Below are 22,948 nucleotides of genomic sequence, written 5' to 3'. Positions count from 1 at the left end.
GTGTGACAGTGCCTATCCTAGCTGTCCTCCTGACCTGTGTTACTACATTTTCTCTTCTTTGGTGGCCCCTTTTTTCCTTCTACCTCTTAAACCTACCCTCCAAGGCTTTTGGGGATGAATTACAGTATGACAGTAGGAAGCTATTATACATTCCTGAGCAGGGGAGTAGCATGAGCAAGGTGCTTTAGTAAGATTAGTGTAACAACTTTTGCCATCCTCCTTTGTGCTTACTCTGAATGAAGTTATAAAAAAAATATGTTGACTCAGTCTACAAGATCTTTAATTCAACAAATAAAAATTTTAAGTTCTTAATATGTGCAAGACACTTGGCTAGGTGCTGGGGAAATAAAGACTAGAAGAAACAGTTCCTATCTTTGAGAAGCTTATGTTGCATTCTATAAAATGTTTCTACTTCTTTATCAACTGCAACAGATGTTGGTGCAGAAACTATGTTTTCATGGTAGTACATTTGTTTATGCCCATAGTCAACACTGAAAAACAAAGTGATTAAACGTCTCATGAAAATGTTTATGGACTCACAGAATTAAATTCAACAAGTTAAGTCCCTACGATGTGCAAGGCACTGTGTTAGGTGTTAGGAACGCAAAGACAAACAAACGAACAAACAAAAAAAAAGCAAAGCAGGCCCTGCCCTCAAGAAGCTTATAATCTAACCCTCAGAGTCTCCAGCTGAAAGTATCTTGAGATCATGGCCTACACCAGGGATGGGGAACCTGCAGCCTTGAGATCACATGTGGCCTCTTCCCACCCCTGGCCTAGATTAAACTTTGTATGGTCTTAACTAAACTTTGCATTTCCCCTAGGGCCTAGCATAATGCTCTGCACATAATAAATCTTTAATAAATGTTGTTATTGCATGTAATTATATCCTATTTCTCTTTGAGAGTGAGAACTATGATTTATGTTTCTTTATGTAACTCCCACAATACGTGTCACATGGTAGATACTCAGTTGGGAGCCCATAGAGGGCCAATAAATACTTGTTCATTAATTAATAAGAAATTATCGTTAATAATGTTTTCATTTTGTAATTATGCACAATAAACACAAAAAGTCAATTCACTTGTATTTGCTGGTTATAGAGGAGAGAAGGAATTCTGAATTTCTTGGTCCTTTGGCTTTAAAAAAGTTAGTGATTTTTTGTTAGAGTCTCCTAACTCGTGAGTAAAACGCTGAAAATCCACAGAGGAAGAAATTATCTCAAATTATTTACTCAAAAGTTATTGATTTTAAACTAGTGGGGACTGAATTAATGAAGTTTTACTGATCACAGCCAATATAGTATATGGATTATTACAAAGCCACAGCTAGGGTGGAATGGCCAGATGTATTCCCAGGATGTTTCCAAGGAACAAGGCATGTCTTCCCTGTGATGTGACTGTGATTGCTTCCTTGCTCACTCTCCAGGGTCCCATCATGCCCTCTTTCCCAGAGATTACCTTCCCCTCCCAAATCTGCCTACTCTCCCTAATCCTTAGGAATTTAGAGGGTTAGGGACTACTGGCTATACTTAACACAGTCTCACCCTTCTGGGAGACGACTGATTCTTCTCTTTCTGTGACTTCACTCAATTAGGATGAATTGTCCTCTACATCGCCTCACTCCCCTCAATGGAATTTGCTCTGGGTTCAAGAATTCCTAGTTACAGTTTTAGATTTTTATAGAGCTGGCTCAAAGGAAAAAAATATAAAAGAGATCAACTGGTTGGGGAATCAGACTTATGAATAAAGGGTTATAAAGTAATTAGGTTTGTTCATACTGGAGAAAAAAAAAACCCATGACTTAATAATCATCTTCATCCTTCTCTTTTCCATCTATAAGAGAGCCCTGGGAGTCCTGGGAGTCAAGAGGGTTAGGGTTTGGTCTCAGCCACTAATCAGCTACATGACTACTTCCTTTGTAAAATAAGAAGGTTGGAATAGCTAATATCTAAATTCCCTTCCAAATCTAACATTCAAGAGTTCTAAAGGATAGGCATTATAATCTAACCCTCAGAGTCTCTGGCTGAAAGTATCTTGAGATCATGGCCTACACCAGGGATGGGGAACCTGCAGCCTTGAGACCACATGTGGCCTCTTCCCACCCCTGGCCTTCTCCATTTGTATTTGAACACACAACAATGAAAAAATAAAGAGAATGGACTTGAAAAGAATTTTCTTCCAGTGAGGTGGGAGACTTTCACTAGGCCTATTTCAATTCTTCACTGTGGGATGAAGGTGACTGTAGTCACTGAGGTCATCCCAGTGGAGCACAAGGTTGAACAGATCCTACCAAGCTGGAAGGATTGAATGTGGCTTCAGGGATGGATTGAACATCTGTTGTTTGTGCACTAACCTAGCTAAGTTAGGAGAGGTTCATCACTTTGTTGACTACAGAGTCTGAGGCCCCAACATCTCTCAAAGATCAGAGACCATCTACTAAATTATAGAGGGGTTGAGCATTATATCCTTAGAGGGAGTGCCCACACAAATAAAATCACAATGCCTTGGCTTTTTTTTCAAGTAAAAGAAAACTTTGAAGTTAAAATACTTTGAAGAACATTACCAGGGGAAGTTGTAGGCTCTTTGTGTTTTTTAAAAAAATAGAATATTCTATCTTTCTGGTTTATTTTACACAAGGCCCTAACTCATGGCAGAGGGATGGACTCAATGACTTCTCTAAGTATACTCAAGCCCCAAGATACTACAATAAAAATAATAAAAATATGCTTTAAGATTTGCATAGCACTTCACATATTGCATCTCATTGATCTTCACAGAAATTCTATGAAGTAGCAACTGTTATCTCCATTTTACAGATGAGGAAACTGAAGTTGAGAACAAGATCTGGTTTGGTTTTGCTTTTTGCTTTCTTTGAATTCCCCAATGCTTAGCACAATGTATGTATGTAGTAGGTGTTGACTAACTTACTTGCTCAAGGTCACATAACTAGTAAATCTAAGACAAGATTTGAAATCCAACATTTTAGCCACTAATAATTCTCAGTTTCTTGTTCAATTTAAAAGTCTTTTTTTATTACAACCGTAATATCCTAAGTGAAAATTGACTTTTTGAGAGAAAATCAAATTGTTTTATTTAATCTGATAATTAAATTTTTTTTTCTTAAGATGGTTGTTACCTACATCTGTTCTCCCCCAAATCCTGTTTTACTCTCGTTGGCTGACATAAAGTGGTTCCCCTTGTGGAGAAGAAATTCAAAAGGCTTATAGTGGGGTATAATAAGTGATCTTCCTTTCATCTAAAGATATATGCCTTTTTTAAAAATATCTACCCTCTGTCATGCTAAGATATTAATATGGGGGGTTTTCATATCCCATAACAGTGAACTAAGAAAGGCTGTTAAGTCTAATTAGCTAAATATGCAATGTTCATTTGTCAGGTTGCATTTATTTTAATTTATTGGCATGTACTATGTGCTTAAAAAAAAGATTTTCCACTATGTGGAAAATTAATGGGTAGTCTGGGAGCAACAGAAAGAAATTGGTGTATGTGTATTAAGGGGATCAGAGAAAAAGGAATAAGAGAATTACAAGTAAGTTAAGTGAAATCGAGGCATAATTAAGGAAGGGAAATGAAACATAGCACTGGGACACATGGAACCATACAAATATACAATTAGTATTAATTATTTACATCAATTAATATTGATGTCATTTATAGATGACCAATAACTGAAAAAAATACCTAAGCTCAGAATTGCTCACCTTGGAATAGGCCCAGATGATTTCTCCTATCATGTTCTCAGAATTTGTGAAAGTATTTATGGAAGTCCTTACAACTTCTTAACCTGGATGGATCTGTGGCTTTATTCTCTTTCAGCTTTAGTTTACTCAACTGTGAATGATATCCATTGGAGCCCTTCTACCAACATCCCAAACATCAGTCTTGTTTGTTTCCATGGAAAATAAAGGAAAGTAATGGAAGCAATCCATGATGGAAGGACCATGGGAAGGTAGGCACGTTGGACTGTTGGCAGAGCTATGCAAAGGTACACCCATTCTTTATTTCAGTTTGGAATTACAAAAGAAAAGTAACTAAACAATTCATTCCTTTTACGAGACCATCCCATTACTAGGACACATATATCCCCAAGGAAGTCAGAGATGGAAACAAAAGTCTAATATATGTCAGCATTTTGATAGCAGCACTCTGTAGTACCAAAGAACTGGTAACAAAGTGGATACCCATCAATTGGGGCCAAGAAGACCTAAGTATAAGTTGTCCTTTCTGATATGTACTGACTGTATGACCCTGAGCCAAGTTACTTAACATCTCAGTGTTCAAACAATTCTCTAAGACTATGTATAAGTTGCAGAGAAGGTATAGACCTTCACTGATAGAGTTCCTCACCTGGCTGTTCTCCATACCAATGATCAACAACTCAATCCCTATCCCTCTATGAATGGAATAGAATTTGATTCTGCAATACAAAATGACAAATATAAGAATTCAGAGAAATTAATACATTTTTAAAACAGTAAGAGTTTACTATTTGCACTGGGGATACGAAGAGAAAAGAAAGGCATTCCTGTTCCCAAGAAGTTCACTTTGTAATATGGAAGATAATACATGTAAGAGGTTTCAGTTACAAGTTAGATGAAAAGGTTTAGTGGTCCTTAGGGTATAAAGGCAGGGCAAATGGTAATTCATCTCATTTAGAGTCACTCCCATTAATAAAAACCATAGCTATTACTAATGTTGAATCATTCGATAGTGACTTTCTTTTCCAGGTCTTCAGCAGCTCTGAATACTAAGAAGGCAGTTGCCAGGTCATTTCTACATAAAAGTCTTTCCCTAGATGGTGGCTGTGCCTGCCTAGAAGAAGGACTAGTTGCCCATGGGGTTGCCCCTATTCTCCAGGGCTCTTGGGTTTACCTGCCCCTAGATAGCAGATGGCCAGAATCTTGTGGAAAAATCTGCATGAACTAAGAGAGTGAATTAAAGAAAGAAAACAAAATGCACAATAACTACAACAATGTAATCTAAACAGTTGCTAAAAGGAAGTTGAACTCTGTCAAAATGGCAAGCCGATGAAAGTCTTCAAGAAGAGATAATTGAACATGTCTCCTCCCTCATGGTAAAGAAATAGGGAGTGACAAGGACAGAATACAGTACACATTGTTGGGCAAAGTCTCCATGCTGGATGTTTTTCTTTAATTGTTTATCTTTGTCACAAGGAAAAAGTCAATGGCAGTGGGGAAAAAGGGTATGGTATGTGGAAGAAATGATTAACATAAAGACAAGAGGCATCAATATCAATTTAAAATTTTTTAATAGGGAGGATTGAAGCTCCCAGATAAAAACTTTTGCTCCTCTGCATTAGCAATTGTGGACCCAGGTTGATATGTCAAACACAACAGCTTTCTTACAGGAGATTAGGAGGAAGGGATGGGAAGAATTTTGTGACCAGTTCAGTACTCCTTTCCCAAGAGCTCTGTACTGAAGCCAAATTCATCAGTGCATTAGACAAGCCAACACAGGTCAGCTGTTAGCTGGGTGGAGTTGCTTCTGGAGATCTGGTGTTCCCAGAGCATAGAAGCAAAATTTCAAAGTGAGCTGGCACCATTCCTAAGGACACCCACAACCTTTGGCTCTTAGAGGCAGATGATGTCTATGGGCATGACCTAGAATTTTTTAATTGTGTAATAGCACAGCAAGAGTGGAGCAGCTGAAGGATGGGGTGAGGGGACAGTATGGAAAGGGACTTCTGGGGTCAGTTCCCCTATGTGTCCCCTACCCATGATTAGTGACAGCTGTCCTCACCAGATCCCAGTGTCCCTCCTTTAGTGCCTTTCATAAAAATCATAAATTTAGATTGGGAAGGAACCTCAGAGGAACCCCCTCCTTCATTCTGGGAAGTGACCCCTGTGGAGAGATGGCCTGGCAACTGCTCCAGCAGGTACGACAGGCACATCTAATGAAGACCCAGAAAAGAAAAGTCCTGGTGGCCCAAGTCCTTGGTACTGTAGTATGGTGGAACAATAGAAATTGATATGATTTTATCCTTGCCACTGCACTGTGAGAACCATGGGGCCTTTCCATCTAAATTGTACCTGAAAATCTCCACTTGTGTTATCTTCCCCATTAGAATGGGAGCTCCTGGGAGACAGGGACTGTCCTACTTCTTTATTTGTGTCCCCAGGACCGAGCTAGAACAGTGCTTTGCACAGAGTAAGCACTTAATAAATGCTTTATTGTTCATTCAGTTTATAAATGAGAAAACTAAGTCCCAGAAAAGTTAAGTGATTTGCCCAAGATCACACAGGTATAAAGCATCACAGCCAGGATTCGATCTCAGGTGGTTGGATTCCAGAGCCAGAGCGCTTTCCACTAAAATTTCCTACTATTGATCAGATTTTTTTTTTCCGGTAAAGAAGTTAATGTCAGTCGTTAAAATGAAACAGCCCCATAATATCCTTGAGATGTTCCAAGAAAATGATAGCAACCATCATGACAAAAGTTGTTGTGGTGACCTTCAATTACTCTAGGTGGCACAGTAAATGGAGTGCTGGACTTGGAGTCAAGAAGACCTGGGTTCAAATCCTGCCTTGGTCACTTATTTGCTAAGTCACTTCCCCTTGATCTATCTCAGTTTCTTCATCTATAAAATGGGGATAAAAATAGCAACTACCTCCCAGGATTCCTGTGAGGACCAAATGAGTTAATATTTGCAAAAGCACTTTGCAAACCTTAAAACACTGCATAAGTGCTATTATTGTTGTTGTTATTGTTGTCAATGTTATTGCTATTTTTATTTATTACATTTCTCCCTTGGTGTTACAACCTGTCAAACCCCTACTGAGAGTCCAAAAACTGCAATGTCAAATTCCTTTTCCATCTTGGCAACATTGCTGGAAATTGCAGGTGACCCAAAAAGCAATGGAGGAACATATGGTGGGTATCCGCAGGGCACAGTACGATGTTACCAATGATGGTTTGTGGGTGAGAAGAGGCATAAAAGAAATCATCAGGGATGAGGATGACTAGAAAAGGAAATAGTAGGTGGGGCCTATAGCAAGAATGAGAGATAACAGATGGACCACCCAAGTGCTACATTAGTTGGTATCCTAGAGTTATTCAAAGAACCAAAGGAAAGGCCTGTAGTATATTGAATGGATCCTCTATGGAGAATTTATGAAAGGATGTGGATAAGAACCTCATAGGATAGGACAGATCCAGCATTAAAAAGCATAAGATACTTTCAACTTCCTATTTTTCCTTGAAGGTCCACATTTAAGAAAAGGACTTCAGTGAAAGTTAAATGAATGTAGGTTGGTTTCCACTGATGTGAAATAGAATGTTAGAGCTGGAAAGAACCTTGGGTAGCATCTAATCAAACCCTTTCGTTTTAGAGAAGAGAATAGACTTTTTCAAGACCCTTAGCTATTCAGTTTAATTCAATTCATTTATTAAGCACCTTTGTTGTTGCTGCTCAGTCATGTCTGACTCTATGTGACCCTATGGACCTTCTTGGCAAAGATACTGGAGTGGTTTGCCATTTTCTTCTCTAGTGTGTCTGAATTTTACAATTGAGTAACGGAGGCAAACAGTGACTTGCCCAGGATCACACAGCTAGTAAATGTCTGAGGTCAGATTTGAACTCAGATCTTCCTGACTCCAGGCCCAGTGCTCTCTCTTCTGTGCCATCTAGCTGCCCAATTATATGCCAAGCACTATGTTAGGAACTGGGTATAGGAAGACAAAACAAGTCATAGTCCTGCTGCTTACATTCTACTTGGGAAACAGTGTGGTCACAGATAAATAAATATAGTATCTATATAAGATATATAAGAAGTAATTTTGAGAGGGGGACAGCACCAACAATTGTGGAACTTGGGGAAGGTCTATTGTAGGGTTAACTGAACCTTGAAAGAAGTCAGGGATTCTAGGCAGTAGAGGTAAGGAAGGGCTTCTGATCAATTTGACGACTTCCTCTCCTGCCCCCATCAATCTGATAAGACCACAGGGTGTGGACCTTGCTGTAGCACCTAAAGGGCACCTCCTATGAAGATGGACTTGCTCGGTGACATTTTACTAATTGAACTTCAGAGTTTGGGGTTGCCTCTTGAATAGGGAGCTTCTGATCAATTTAATGAATTCCTCTCATTGACCCCCTTACATAGGCATGGAGGGCAGCCTGTGCAAAGGCATGAGATGGAAGGTAGAATGCTATATATAGGGAACAGCAAATAGGATGGTTTGGCCAGAAAAGAGGACATGAAGAAAATGGTGTATGATAATTCTGTGGAGAGAGATTGAGCCATATTGTGAAGGACTTTGGTTTTGGGGGGTTTTTTTTGGTGAGGCAGCTGGGGTTAAGTGACTTGCCCAAAGTCACACAGCTAGTGAGTGATATGTGTCTGATGCCGGATTTGAACTCAGGTCCTCCTGGCTCGAGGGCTGGTGCTCTATCCACTGTGCCACCTTGCTGCCCTGTGAAGGGCTTTAAATAACAGAGAAGGTTGTATCTTATCCTAGAAGCAATAGGAAACCACTGGAGCTTCCTGAGAAAGAGTTTAATGTGGTCAAGCTCCTACTTTAAGAGTATCATTATGGGGACAGGTAGGTGGCAAAGCGGATAGAGCACCAGTCACAGAGTCAGGAGGACCTGAGTTCAAATCCAGCCTCAGACACTTACTAGCTTTGTGACCCTGAACAATTCACTTAACCCCATGGCTTCAAAAATAATAATAATATGACAGATTAGAGAGGAGAGAGATTGGAAGAAGGGAGACCAACTGAAGTTCTTAAAATAATCCCAGTGAGAGATGATTGGCTAAACTAGGGTGATATCTATGTGGGCAGAGAAATGGATGCAAAGGCTGTTGCAGAAATAGAATTGACAGGACTCGGCAACTGATAAAATGTGTGGGATGAAAACAAGCAAAGAGTCTAGGATTGATTAATCAATCCACAAATGTTTGTTAAGTCAGGCACTATGCTAGGGACTAGTAGAACCAGTTCCTGACTTCAAGGAACTTATAACCCATTGAGGAATATAACATGTATACATCTAAGTGTATAAAGAATACACCCGAAGTAAACAGTTCTGGGAAAAACAGCAAGTTCTAAGCAGCTGGGGAAATCGGGAAAGGCTCCATGTAGAGCAGAGTCTTAAAGGTCGTAGAGGTAGAGGTGACCATGGAATGTATTTCAGGCTTGGAGGAATGATTTGTATAAAGGCAGAAACATGAGTGAGGTGTGAATGTTACGTGTGAGAAGAAGCAAAAAGGTGATGGATACAAGGCACAGAGACACACATTTTTGAGCATGTCCACTGTGTGGATTTGCTTTGCTGGATGATGTATACATGTTGGTTACAAGGGTGGTTTTTCCTCTTTCTTTCAGTTTATCCGGGGATGAGTCAGAGGAGATGAAGTGGCAGCAATAGTCATTGCCTCCCCCCCAACAAAAAATCAGAGCCATTTTTTTAAAGGCACAAAAGAGACCAGAAAAAAATTCAGAAGGAAGCACAGACAAGCGGGACAGTTTTGAAAGTAATATGTGGTATTTATTATATACTTTTAAAGGAAATCAAGCAGTATGAAATGGAAATTCATGGTTTCATAAAGAATCCTCTTGCATTTTGCTGTGTGTATAGGAAAAATATTTTTGGTGTTTAAGTTCAAAATAAAAAAATAAAATTTCAATTAAAAAAAGGAGGTTGGTGCCAGGTCATGATAGGCTTTTAACTGCCAAACAGAGGAATTTATATAGCCCTTATAAAGCTCTGGATATCATTAACCCAATTCACATTCACATTGATGAGTTAGGCCCCTCCCAACTCCACCACCACCACCCCAACACGCAAACCCTCATATGAGAAACTAAACCAATATGGTTCTAAAAGGCCTGGGGCAGGTCCTACAGGGGTCCTATGTGAATCCCATAGGAATTCTTGAGGTTGACTGGAAGTTACCCCTTCATTCTCAGGTGAGAAACCAAACTGGGTGGCAGGGCTTCCAAGATTCCTTTTAGAACATAAGGCCATCCTAACTGGAAACTGCACAAATCTCTAGGTATGCCTTTCTACACATGCACACAAAAACTTTTTCCTGGAGTCCCTTACCATAGGGAATCCTCTTGGAGGACAAGGCAAATCTCCTCTGGATTCCCATGCCAAAAGGCGCCTGAAATTTTCCCCAGTGGATACTTGCCACTGAAAGGGTACTTCTGCTGGAATGCCAAACTTACCCAATAATAGGACAAGTAGATTAAATGAGAGACTGAAGAAAATAAGAACAGTAAGAAAGTATAAGGACCCTTACATAAATATTCACTCTTCACTCTCCTTGTGACAAGGAGTGGGGGTGGAGGGTAGGGGATGGCTCACAAGAAAAGGGATTAAGTATATGGGGATAAGTATTCCAGGTTTATGGTCAACAGGCAAACCTGACTCTATGGATCTGTAATCCTTAAAGATGTTGAAATAAAGCAAATGGTCTAGGTCTAAGAAATATGTAATCATTTATCAGCTAGGCATCAGCATTTTAGTGATAGAAAAATACGATTCTCATATTAGCTTCAGTATCAATACTTGAACAGAAGTCAGTAACATGGCAATATTTAAATATTCAGCAAACACAAAAGTCTGCAAAAATGGTCTCAAAAAGGAACTGGTCTGACTTATAAAGGGAACACTCCAGGAAACAGACTATTCAATTTTAGCCTAAACTAAAGGTGGGGCAGGGAGGGGGAAGAATTGCCGATTTTTTCCTAGTGGATTTCAAAAACAAGGGCATCCAATAACTGAAGTGCTGGGATTCCAGAAAATCTGAAATCCTTGATGAATGTGTAGGGCCCAACTTTGTAGATAGAGAGAAAATTTAATTATTAAGTTTTTACTATGCTCCAGGCACTATGCCAAACAATGAGAGTACAGATGCAGTCATAAAGGACAGTCTCTTGTCTCCAAGGAGCTTCCATTCTAAGGGGGAAGATAACACATAAAAGGGGAGTTAGGCAGTGGAGTTAGGTCAAGGTGTCCAAAGAAGGGGCAAGGTGAAGAAGTAGTCTGGGGAGTCATGGGCTGAGACAAGTTTGAAGGGGTAGTGGATGTGGGTGTTTTCTCAAATGGAGGTTCTTGGGAGGAACTGTGGCTGGTAAAAGATTAAATGACTGAAGAAACAAAGGTTCAGTCTTCAGAGCATATCAATTTATTAAGCAATACACGCTGATTGCCCAACAAATTGGGACCAGGCCCCTTCCTCAACTTAGGACTGGATCCCAATACAGGGGGAGACAGACTTTTATAAATTAAAGACAATTAATCAAATAAGGCTAATTAATTAAAAGGAAATTTCATTTCTAATTACATGAAAGATTAAAGACTTCCCAAGCTGGGAAGGGAAGAATGAACAGGTGAAATTCCTTGAAATCAAAAAAGGAGATGGTTCACTCTCCCCCAAGTGTCTGTAAACAATCAAAGGAACATGGAAGCAATAACTGATTAACAGCATGGGGCCAGTTTTCAGATAAGACATATGGGTGGCTCATGATGTACAATTTTGAGAAAACTCCTTGCATTGATCTTTGGATCTGACTGGTCAACATAACCTAGGTCCTTGAGAGGGGTCTCTAAGCAGTAAGAAGAAGTGCTCTAGTTTCCCAGCCATGAAGGGCTAGATTCAAATAATGCAATGAGGTTTTTTCCCAATTCCTTCAGCTGAATAAATTTTTCTCACAAAACAGAATTTGTACTAGACCCATAATTGAATAGAAAGGGAACTGAGCTAGCTCCAGAACTGAGTCACAAGATGGAAAGATGGGGTCAGTGTGGCCCACTCAATTGCACAATTAATCACTTGCTATCCCAATCATCTCAATTCCCGCAGAAGTCACCAATCAGAGGAGGAAGTTATAGGGGTGGAATGATTGCCATTATGAGTAGACTGTTTCCAGATGAGCCCCTACATATAGTTCTTATAAAGCTCTGGGTATCTTTATCCTAATTCACACTCATATAGATGAGTCAGATGCCCCAGAAGAAGGCTACATCTTCCTTTCAGGGTTCTAGGGGTATCCCTGAAGGTTTGAGTGACTTTTCCATAATGTTATTAGTTCGAGCCCATATTCTTATGTGTTTTCCCAAAGTTAACCACCAGTGATTAGCACTTACTATCATTTAACCAATTAACAAACTTTTAGAAAGAGAGATTTCCAGAAGGAACAGCAAGAACAGAATTACAAACATCTCCCCCAACATCTGAGGGAATATTCTTCTCTGTACCACCTTGGTCTCCAGGGAGAATGAACTCAAACTTAGGGTGGTTGCTACAAGGCATCAAACCCACCAACATCAAGTTAACTTCAGCATGAAGACCAGCTAATGGATGTAGGTGACTGTTTCCCTTTGATCTATTCTGGTCAAACCAGTTATTCAGAACTTTGCTCCACAGTCTCAGCTGACCACAAAATCTGGCACAGAATCTGGCTCCCGGACCTCTGATGGCATATCATTCTGACCTTTGGAAGCTCACAAGGCTATCACTATCTCCAATGCTTCATCAAAAAATAAAAAAGAGCAAATGCAAAGAGGTAGAGGCCTGGCATCCGTATTCGTAGGTCACAAGTCAGCCCCGAATGGAGAAGCCTCTCTCCACTCAGAAGCTTACAGCATCTTTGCCTGCTTGAAGACAGAAGGCAGGAAAGATTAGAGGATCGTTTTGGCTGGTTAGCGTCTTTTGAATGCACCCCAGTTCTAGTTCACCAGTCAATCAAAAGTCTGTCTTTTCACCACATGATTAGACGACTGGAACCAGTTACAGAATACCTATGCATGCTCAATGTAGGGATTGCATAACCAGAGCATGTCACAGATTCTTGAAATGACTGGGCTCATTAGCCAGGCCCCTGTAACAATTATATTTTATCTTATGGACAATGGGGGAGGGGGGGGCACTGCAGTGTACTGAGTAGGGAAGTAACATAGTCACACATGTACTTAAGGAAAATCACTTTGGCAGCTGTGTGGATGATGGATTAAAGTGGGGGAGAAACTTAAAACAGAGAGACCAATTAGACAGCTATTGCAAAAGTATTAATGAGAGGAGATAAAGGTATGAGCTAAGGTGGTGGCTGAGTGAGTAGTGAGATGCCAGATAGGAAAGATGTTGTGTAAATGGCAACATTTGGCAACTGGTTGGATATGATAGGTAGGGAGTGGGAGAAGTCCAGGATCACTCGGAAGTTTTGAAACTGATAGCCTGTGGTGATAGTGGTTCCTTGACAAGAAATAAAGAAATTTAGAAGAGAGGTGGTTTGCAGTAGGGGAAGGAGGAGGGGAGAAAATAATGAGTTTTATTTTGAACATTCTGAGCTGTTCATAGAATATCTATTTTAAAATGTCTAACAGTTAGTTGGCAATGCAGGACTAGAGCTCAGGAGAAAGACTAGGGCTGGATATAAAGATCTGGGAATCTTCTGCAGAGAGATGCTAATTAAACACATTGGAGCTGATGAGGATACCAGAGATGCTCAAGAGTGTTAACTTTGACAAAAATAGGAAAATTAGCAAGGGTGTGGGTCTTGGGGAAAAGATAATGTGTTCTGTTTTGGAAATGTGGAGTTTGAGATACCCATGTGGGAGGGGAAGTAGGAAGGAGAGTGATCTCTGAGTCTACCAATCCACTTGATAAAATTGTAGGATGTCAGATGTGAGTAGCCCACTTTTAGTTTGTAAGGACACAGGACAAGGATCCATTTAGACCTCATTTTCAAAATGTGAGGAATAAGTAACAGAGATAATGAGACGTGAGAACATGCTCTTTACAGACTTAGAGTGGCCACAATTTCATAGGAAAAGCGCAGGAAACTTCACTGTGTACTGACAAAGACAATAGACTTCCTCTGGACACGGATTGCCCTGGTGACTTTTCCTTACACACTCATTAAAGAATCAATAAATAATTAAGCATTTATTAAGGGCTTTCTATATTAAACATTGAGGATCCAGAAGTGAGACAGCCCCTGCCCTTAAGGAGCTTGCATTTAATGGGGTAGACAACATGTAGAGAATACATACAAAATGAATATAACGTTGTTTGGGGGGAGTTAAGAAAGAAACTGAGAGTTTCAAAATTGGTTAAAAATAGGGAACTGAGCCTGATAGAGCCAGTCCAGTCAAGACAGCCAGTCAGCTCTTAGGAGTACTTCCCCTTCTTCTTTCATCTTGCAAAGGTCTGTTCCAAACTTTGTCTGCTGTCCTCAGACTTCTCACCACCTCCTCCTCCTACCCTTTCAACTAAGGACCTCTACTCATACTTTTCTGATGTAACATCCCCTCTGGGCTCACTTGTCCAACTGGCACTTTTACTGGTAAGCTGAGACCCCAGAGGGTGGTTGACTACTCTTCCCTTGGGGTAACTAGGATTTAGGAGTTTACCCATTAGCCACATATGCTCTTTAAGTTTGAGCCCACTTCCCCAAGCATAAAGACAAAGTGTGCCCCCCAGTTTAGGGGGAGGGGAAAGGGGAATGTCTTTTTTACTGCCCTTGTTATGTTTGCTTAGTAAATACTATTTCTAAAAGATAATTAATTCTTGCTTCATACATGACCTATCAATGGGGAATACAATGCTGGTAATTCATGAATGATAGTACTAGAAACCCTAGTGGCCCTTAGGGTTACCCACTGTTGTTTCAATGGTTTTCCAGCCTTTCAGAGTTCATAAAATTGTCACTTTGTTGGTGGAAGAGGGGAGGAAGGAATGAGATAAACTCCATACTTTCTCTCTTCTTCCCTCCTTCCCCCTACAGGCAAAAGTCTTCTTAACACAGGGTTCAATCATCAGTGAACTCATTATTGCTGGAATCTAAGATTTGGAACTTGCTTTATGTATTATATATAGAACCAGAATTTTGTCTGATTTTTTTCAGCCAATCACAACATATTTCCTGTGTGGCATCATCCACTTTTTTCCAATGATCCAAAGGCCCTAAAAGCCTTTCCAATTGATTAAGGATTTTTTATTCACAACTAGGACAGCTAGGTGGTAGTAGATAGAGTACTGGGCCTGGAGTCAGGAAGACTCATCTTCCTGAGTTCAAATCTGGTTTCAGACACTTACTAACTATGCGACTCTGGGCAAGTCACTTTACCCTGTTTGCCTCAGTTCCTCATCTGTAAAATGAACTGAAGAAGGAAATGGTAAACCACTCTAGTATCTCTGCCAAGAAAACCCTAAATGAGGTGATGAAGAGCTGGACACAACTGAAACAACTCAACAACAAAATTCATTCCTAGTTCACTTTTGGTTGATTGATGAATTTGAGATGCCTGGGCCTTTTGGGATAAATTGGGAACAGGTTGAACCTCCCTAGCCCCTTACAGGAAAAAATGAAGACCAAACTCCCTCTTTTTCTTGCCTCATAATCTCATAATCCTTTGATACCATGCCTCCCCCCACCTCCCCACAAAAATACACTATTTCCTCCTTAAATCCAATCTCTGATTAAAAGGTGACTCTGATGGCCAACCTCACTGCATCTATGACTGAGCCCATCCCCTTCTGTCTCCTCCATCAGATTGCCCTCCTTATCCTCCCCTCTCTTTTTCTTTTAATCTCTCCCTACCAGCTAGCTCCTTCCTAAAAACCTTCATACATGCCCTGTGAGTTGAGGGACAGCCAAAAGGTATGACTTATGGAACATGCAGCTGTAGATGTCCAGTAACAGTTGTTAATACAAGACTGGGAATCAGAAGAGAAATGAGGGCTGTGTACGTAGATTTGAGGTTTATCTGCATTAAGATGATAATTAGAACATAACAACATACAGGCTATCCACCCTGTGAGGCCTGTGGTTTTGTAGATTGTGAAATATCGCAGACAACTATTTTGAATAAAGCATATATTTCAGCAAAGCACATATTTGAGTCCAAACATACACTGTATTCTAGCATCCAAATTTCTTTGTGAGCAGCCCAGTGTTCACTACTAAATAAAAGTTGATTCAGTTTCAGGAATCACAGTGTACTATATATTTGCCTTTGTCTAGGGGTTTTTTTTTGGAGGGGAAAGGGATAAGGGAGATTTTCTTTTAAAAATTCATAGCTAATAATAAGTAATATTTATATATCACTCTGCAGTTTTCAAAGTGCTTTACATATTTTATGATCTCATTTGGCCCTCACACTAGACTTGTCAGGGTAGATACCACAGATGTTATTATCTACATTTTATAGAAGGGAAAACTGAGTCTTAGAGGGGGTTAATGACTTAAGACAGCTAGTAATTGTCAAAAATGGAATTTGAGCCCAGGTCCTCTTGACTCCTAGCCTAATATTCCAACTATGCTATCACTCAAGACCTCCATTGCTGAAAAATCATGAACAGCCTTGATGCTCAACACCTCTTATTTCCTTAATTATGTGTTGTTTTATAATAGGGATGATTCCTCCCGATCTAATATGATGTTTGTTTTATTTGGGGGCCCTGTGATATATTTGATGTAATAAATAAACAGATGGATTATATAGCATGACTCTCAATGTGACAGCTGGCTCCTATGTACTCTCTTTTCCAAGAGAAAGGCGATGGAGGAGGTGTGTTTATGCCTGTGTGCTTTGAGCAAGGCTGTGAAAATCTTCAAGCACTTGTAGACATGTGAGTGCACGTTTGTACATGTACACATACTTAAAAGCCCTGTAATACTCGGAGAGCACTTTTACGCCAAACACTGTACAAACAGTGCCTTCCTCTTCAGGACATAAAGTAGGCTGGTACATGTGCTGGTTTACTTTATTTTCAATACCATAAAGACTTCTGCCTCAACCATGACAAAAGTTACAGGAAGCAAGTAGTGGAAAGTGTGCTGGTTTGGGAGTCAGAGGACCTGGGTTTGAATCCTGACTGCCTCTTGCTAAATGCTTGGACGAGTGTTTTGAGTTCTCTCAGCCTCGGTTACCTCATTTGTAAAATGAAAGGGCTAAACTAGATAACCTCTAAAGTCCCTTTTAGCTCTAAATCCATGCTTCTGTTGGGGGGGGGGGGCTTTTCAGTCCCCTCACCCTCTTTCCCAAAGCATTCCTCCCATTATCGCCCCCACCCAGCTGTCCCCCAGGTTCAAGCTGCCTGTTCAGTGATGTTATGTAAGTCCTATGTGCATTTACCTATGTGTGCTGCCAGGTAAGCTTGTGTGTGTTGTGTGTGTGTGTGTGTGTACATTTGTGACTACATGTGTCCTAGAGCAGGGTTGGGGCATGCATGCATGGGAGTTTGCATTTCTGAGAACAAGTGCTTGGATGTGTCTGGCATGTTGGCTTCATGTGAAACGCCTAATGGCATTGTCTCAGAGGAAGGTCCCCTAGCCCTTCCCTTAAAGAATGGAGGTGTTTAAAGGTATCTCTTAGAGACAGGCACAGCCAGGGCAGCCTAACCCCAGAACAATGGGTCCTTTCAGCAATCCCCTTTAGATGGATGGCTTGTCGCCATGACAACCACCCCATTATTGAAAGTCAGAACCAGTTCCTGCTTCAGACACTCTTTTTCTCCCCTCTCCCTCCATCCTCCCCCCCCTTCACCCCCCTAGTGCCGTATGGTGTGTGTGGCACTGGCAGCTGCTGTCCAAAGAGGCACCTCTTTGTCTAAAGAGGATGAAAGACATTTGGGTTTCTCATCGCCACTGTTTCTCTGTCCCACAACTTTTCCCCCCATCCAGCACCCCGTCTCGTGAAGAGGGGAACAAATGCTAAGGACAAGCCATGTTGCGTGTTGCTGCCTAAGTTCCTCGTGTTCATTTCCTCTGTTTTCCACATTCTCCCCACCCCTACCAGACACACATCAATTCTCTGGGCTCAAAATCCGTACTTATACAAGCCTCTTGGACCGCCTTTGGACTCTCACCCTGAAGTGTAACTTCCAGGCCTAGCAACGTACCTTCTAAGCCACAGATTTCTTTTTCTGCCCTGTTCATTGATTCCTCTGGCAAAGTAGTCCCCCCACTCAGATCCACATGCATCACCTGATTTAGTGTGACTTTAAGTGAAGGGTTTATACGTGCTGCTGGCTCAATGTCATGTGTCCTTATGTCTGGAAGTTAATGGACCTGCTTAGGACCCATTGATCACAGACTTTCAGAGTTACAAGGGACCTCAGAAGTCGTCTGGTCCAACCTGCACTTAAACAGGAATGCCCTTGACACCAGTCCTCAACCAGACAACATGAACCTCTTCTTGAAGACACCGTGTTCCCTAATGTTGTTGTTGTTACTGTTCAGTCGTGTCCACCTCTTCACGGCCCCATTTGGGGATTTTCTTGGCAAAGATTCTAGAGTGGCTTGCCATTTTCTTCTCCAGCTCATTTTACAGATGAGGAAATGGAGGCAAGCAGGGTTAAGTGACTTGCCCAGGGTCACACAGGTAGTAAGTGTCTGAGACTGAATTTGAACTCAGGAAGATGAGTCTTCCCTACTCCAGGTCTGGCACTCCATCCACTATGCCATGTTCCCTAATACAATGAACCTCTTCCTACTGCCCACCTCCCACATAGACAGATATAATCTTTGAGTTCTTGAGGGCAATAAACATATCCTGACCAGTTCCCGAAACTGTGGTTTGGAGGTGGAAGGGTGAAGAGTCAATCTTCAGTTCATGTGAAAGATAAAGAGAATACAGTGGTGATGGTACAAAGGCTGAGGGAGTCAGGATATCATGAATGAAAATAATCAAACAATGGCAGTCATTTCTGGGAGAGGAAAAAAGAAAAAGTCAAAGATGGGCATATGGGTGGAACACAGAGGCTTTAGGCAAGCAATAAATACTGTAGTACATGAGTGGAGAGGAAATGTTGGAAAAATTAGAAGACTGGGGCAGCTAAGTGGCCTAGGAGGTCAGGAGGTCCTGAGTTCAAATCCAGCCTCAGACTCTTACTAGCTGTGTGACCCTGGGCAAAGTCACTTAACCTTGATTTCCTACCCGAAACAAAAAAAAAATTAGGAGAATTTTTTTTTGAATCGTGAAATTTTGTCTAATGCTGAAATTGGTGCTTGCCAGGAAAAATGGTAGATCATAGGATTTAGAGCTGAAAGGATGACCTGGCCCAACCTTCTCACTTTATAGGTGAGGGAAGAGGTTTGTTTGAAGGAATCACTGCTCCAAATCAATAAGACTTTCCCCCTTCAAACATTAAAAACATATGTGATTTTCTGTTGCCAATATATTTTAATTTCTTTTCCAACCAATTATGCTAAAACTTTTAACTTTGAGGCAATAAATGTAAAAGTTTTACTAATGTTAAAGTATAATAAATGGTCAGGAAACTCTTCTACCAAGAGAGGCCAACTCCTGCCATTCCAGCTTTCACAGCCTGTCCCCACCCCACCCCAGCCTATCTCTAGTTTCACTTTTGGTCACCACTCATTTAGGGATGGGAAGTCCAGAGGGTGAAGGACAAGAAGCAAATTGCTCTGATTTTTTTTTTTTTCCTGTTGTTAAGTACTCCAGTTAATAAACAGGAAATTGCCAAGTCTAGCAGAGGAAAATTTTTCTGACTAATTCTCATCTAGACTACCATCTATAAAATAGTAAGCACCTTATTTTGAAAACTTTCTCAGTCTCAGGGACCAAGTTGCCTTTTCTTTCTTATGTTTCCAAAGATAAATCCTGGAGAGCAAGCCGAGGAACTAGCTGATGTGATTTAGTTAAAATTGATATTTTTTCCAGTGTTTTTAAAGAAAAGGTATAATTCAGTATTCTTAATCTTAAACCTTAGCAAATGATTTGATAGTTTTAAAGTGACTAAGATGCAAAACTTTCCAAACACTTCATATTCTGTCTGAAATAATTACCCTTGGCTCTATTTGCAATTTCACCTTATTTTATGTTAAACCTTTTTTGCTTATTGGGTTTAGGCACATTGACTATAAAGCAGGAATATATTTAATAATTTTATTTTTCTTACTTTGTAGGGGAAAAACTTGAGATTGGTTAGTTGTAGAAGGGATTCATGTTCTAAGCAGGCGGCTGAACTAAACATCTTCTAAAATCCCTTCCAACTCCAGGATTCTAATTAGGTCAGGCATGTGTCAGTCCAAATCCTCTTAGACAGACCTTTATCCGTAGCAGCCTGTTTGTGTAGAGGTTCTCACCAGTTCTTAGTGAGGGTCTTTAGTTGCTTAACCTCGAAGGGCCTCCAATATTATAGAGTTGGAAGGTAGCTCATTCAGTCCAACCCCTTCATTTTAGGAATGCAAGTCGTCCTTTCTGTAATGCGGTTAGAAAGATGCTAACACTGACTAAACTACTTACTGATCCTCCTTCTTACTTCTCTCATGCCCCTTCCCAAAATGGGGCATTTCTTTTTTTTAAATTGTTATTGATGCCTTTTGGTTTTACATTACTGACATTTCCCAATTTATCCTTCCTTCTTCCCTCACCCAAAGAGCCAAATTTGTAATAAAAATAAGTTTTTAAGGGAAAAAATAGTTTAGCAAAATGAAACCACATATTGAAAAAGCATGGCATTATATCAAGGGTCCCATATCTGCCAAAAAAAGGGAAGGAAGAATCTTCTCAAATCTCTTCTTTGGGCTACGAGTGGTGGGACAACTAATTCTAAAAGGAGATGTTTATATATGTGCTAATGTATATATATGTACTTTATTACAGGTATCAAACTATAATGATAGGGATTCTGTTGCCTTGATAGAAAAATTTCTAATGATAATAATAATAATAATAATAACAACCATGACAACAAAAATAAGTATTGAAATTTATATAGCATTTTAAGCTTTTTAAAAGTAATTTACATATATCTCATTTGCTCTGTATAATCCCATGAGGTAAGCACTATGGTTGTTATTATGCTTATTTTTACAGATGAGGAAACTGAGTCTGAAAGAGCATAGGCACATAGATTTAGAGATAAAAAGGACCTCAGAAGTCAACTAGTCCTACCCTCTCATTTTACAGATGAGGAAACTGAGTCCCAGAGAGGCTAAGCAATTTGCCCAAGGTCACACAAGTAATAAGTGGCAGATGTGGGATTTGAACCTAGGTCCGGAACTAGTGTGCTTTTTTCCCATTAATTAAGTGATTTTTCCCAGGAACTATTAGACCCTTGATTAAATGGGCTACTGATGAATGATTTTGAATGTTTCACCAGAAATCTTTATATGTGTATCAGTCAGACAGATAAGCTCTGAGTAATTGGAGTTAAGCCAGCAAATACGCTATCAAACTTACTTGCTAATGGATCAGATCAGGCTGTTTACTGGGCAAAGGATGAATGCAGAAATGGGAATAATCATATTCTACTCTAGGACTCCAAAACTGTGGAGAAGGTAGGGACCCAAATGTTATCAGAGCTTTCACTAGTCAAGAGCTGAAGTGACTGGAGAGTAAATAGAGGTGCATCTATTCACTCCAAATCAATTAATGTGTGCACAGCATTGAGAAATGGCCGATAGGCATCAAGCATTGTTACATAGGTAAACCTTCAGGTTTGACCAATCACAACAGGGAAATCCAGTACAGAGAAGTAATCCCACAGATACAAAGTAGGCCATGGTATAAAAAAATTCAAAGTCAGGAAACAAAGATTTTCTGAAGCAAATAGTTCAAGTAGATTACTTCTGTTTGTGTCAGGCCCTCTGGATTCCTACAGCATATAAATCGGTTGTTTATACTTATAAAAACCCACAAAAGTTGTCACTCTTCTTCAAAGTGGCTGGTCAAAGTGTTATGGAATCAATGAATACTCCGGGCCTCGCTATTTCCCTAGGCTTGTGCTATTGGCTGGAACTAAGGCTTCCTTCAGACCTATCACTTCATTAATTCATTCAATCAATCAATATTTATTAAATGCCTGATATGAATAAAGCACTGTGCTAAGTGCAAGGAGCTTGTCTAAGGAGAGGGAAGTCTGTTCTGAGGAGAAATATAACTAAGATATAAGATACATGTTTTGGGGAGTGAGGGGTTGTCCATATATACATACATACACACATACACACACACACACACAGATATATATATATATATATACATACATATATATATATGTATATATAGACATGGCTTTTAGGTGGCATGGGTTGATATACTAGGAAATCTTGCCCACTCTTTGCAGAAAGGAGAAGAATCTTGCATTCACCAACCACATGCAACTGGTAGGTAGAGGCAGTCAATGTCCAGGACAGTCAACATTAGGCAATTTCTTTTCCAGTCTCCAAGAGGGGTATTGGGCTAAAATTCTATCTGTCTGTTCTCTGGTCTAGGGTTCAAGTGTGGATTCTGAAGGAATCCTTTGATTCCTCCTTTGATCAGTCTTAAGAGGAAGGGTAGCTTACACTTGTCAACCCCTCTGCACTAAATGCTAGTTGCATAAAAGACAGTCTCAAATAGTGAATAGCAAGTAATTCTAGTTATGCAAACAAAACAGCCAACAGAGATTAGAGAAGTTCTGCAGGAAATACACAGGGGGAAAGACGTTCTTCTTCTAGGAATGATGTAGAAATAAGATCTGAACCCAGATCAGGAGAAAGAAAATGATCTCACCCAGGGGAAGTCCTGTCTTTGCAGTGTCTATAATTTCAGGTCTTGGAGGTCAGGAGCATGATGGAATTGGTTCCCATAGATGTCATTGGTTCAGAGGGTTCTAGTTTGCCCTTCAAAAGTCTTTCTCCACTCCCTCCCAAAAGGTCTTTTCTCCTCAAAGAGTCTCTGTTAACCAACTATAAGCCTGGGCAGAATTCAGGTTAAATAAGAATAAATAAGGCTTGGTCTATGTCCTCAAGAGTTTACAAGTTAGTTGGGGTTATAAGAGAGATACAAAGAAAATTACACAGTAGATAGGATTTCAAATGTGTAGGACCTACTCTGGGAGCAGTTGGCTTTTTTCCCTTCAGATCTTTCCAGAAGCATCCCTGAGGTAATTTGAATAACCAAGGCAGTTACCCCCAAGGAAGGTGGGATAAAAAGAGAACTG

This window comes from Vombatus ursinus, unplaced genomic scaffold (genome assembly GCF_900497805.2).
Source record: "Vombatus ursinus unplaced genomic scaffold, bare-nosed wombat genome assembly UNPS02014778.1, whole genome shotgun sequence".
In the NCBI taxonomy this organism is placed as follows: domain Eukaryota; kingdom Metazoa; phylum Chordata; class Mammalia; order Diprotodontia; family Vombatidae; genus Vombatus; species Vombatus ursinus.
Note: the sequence above shows the minus strand (reverse complement) of the source record.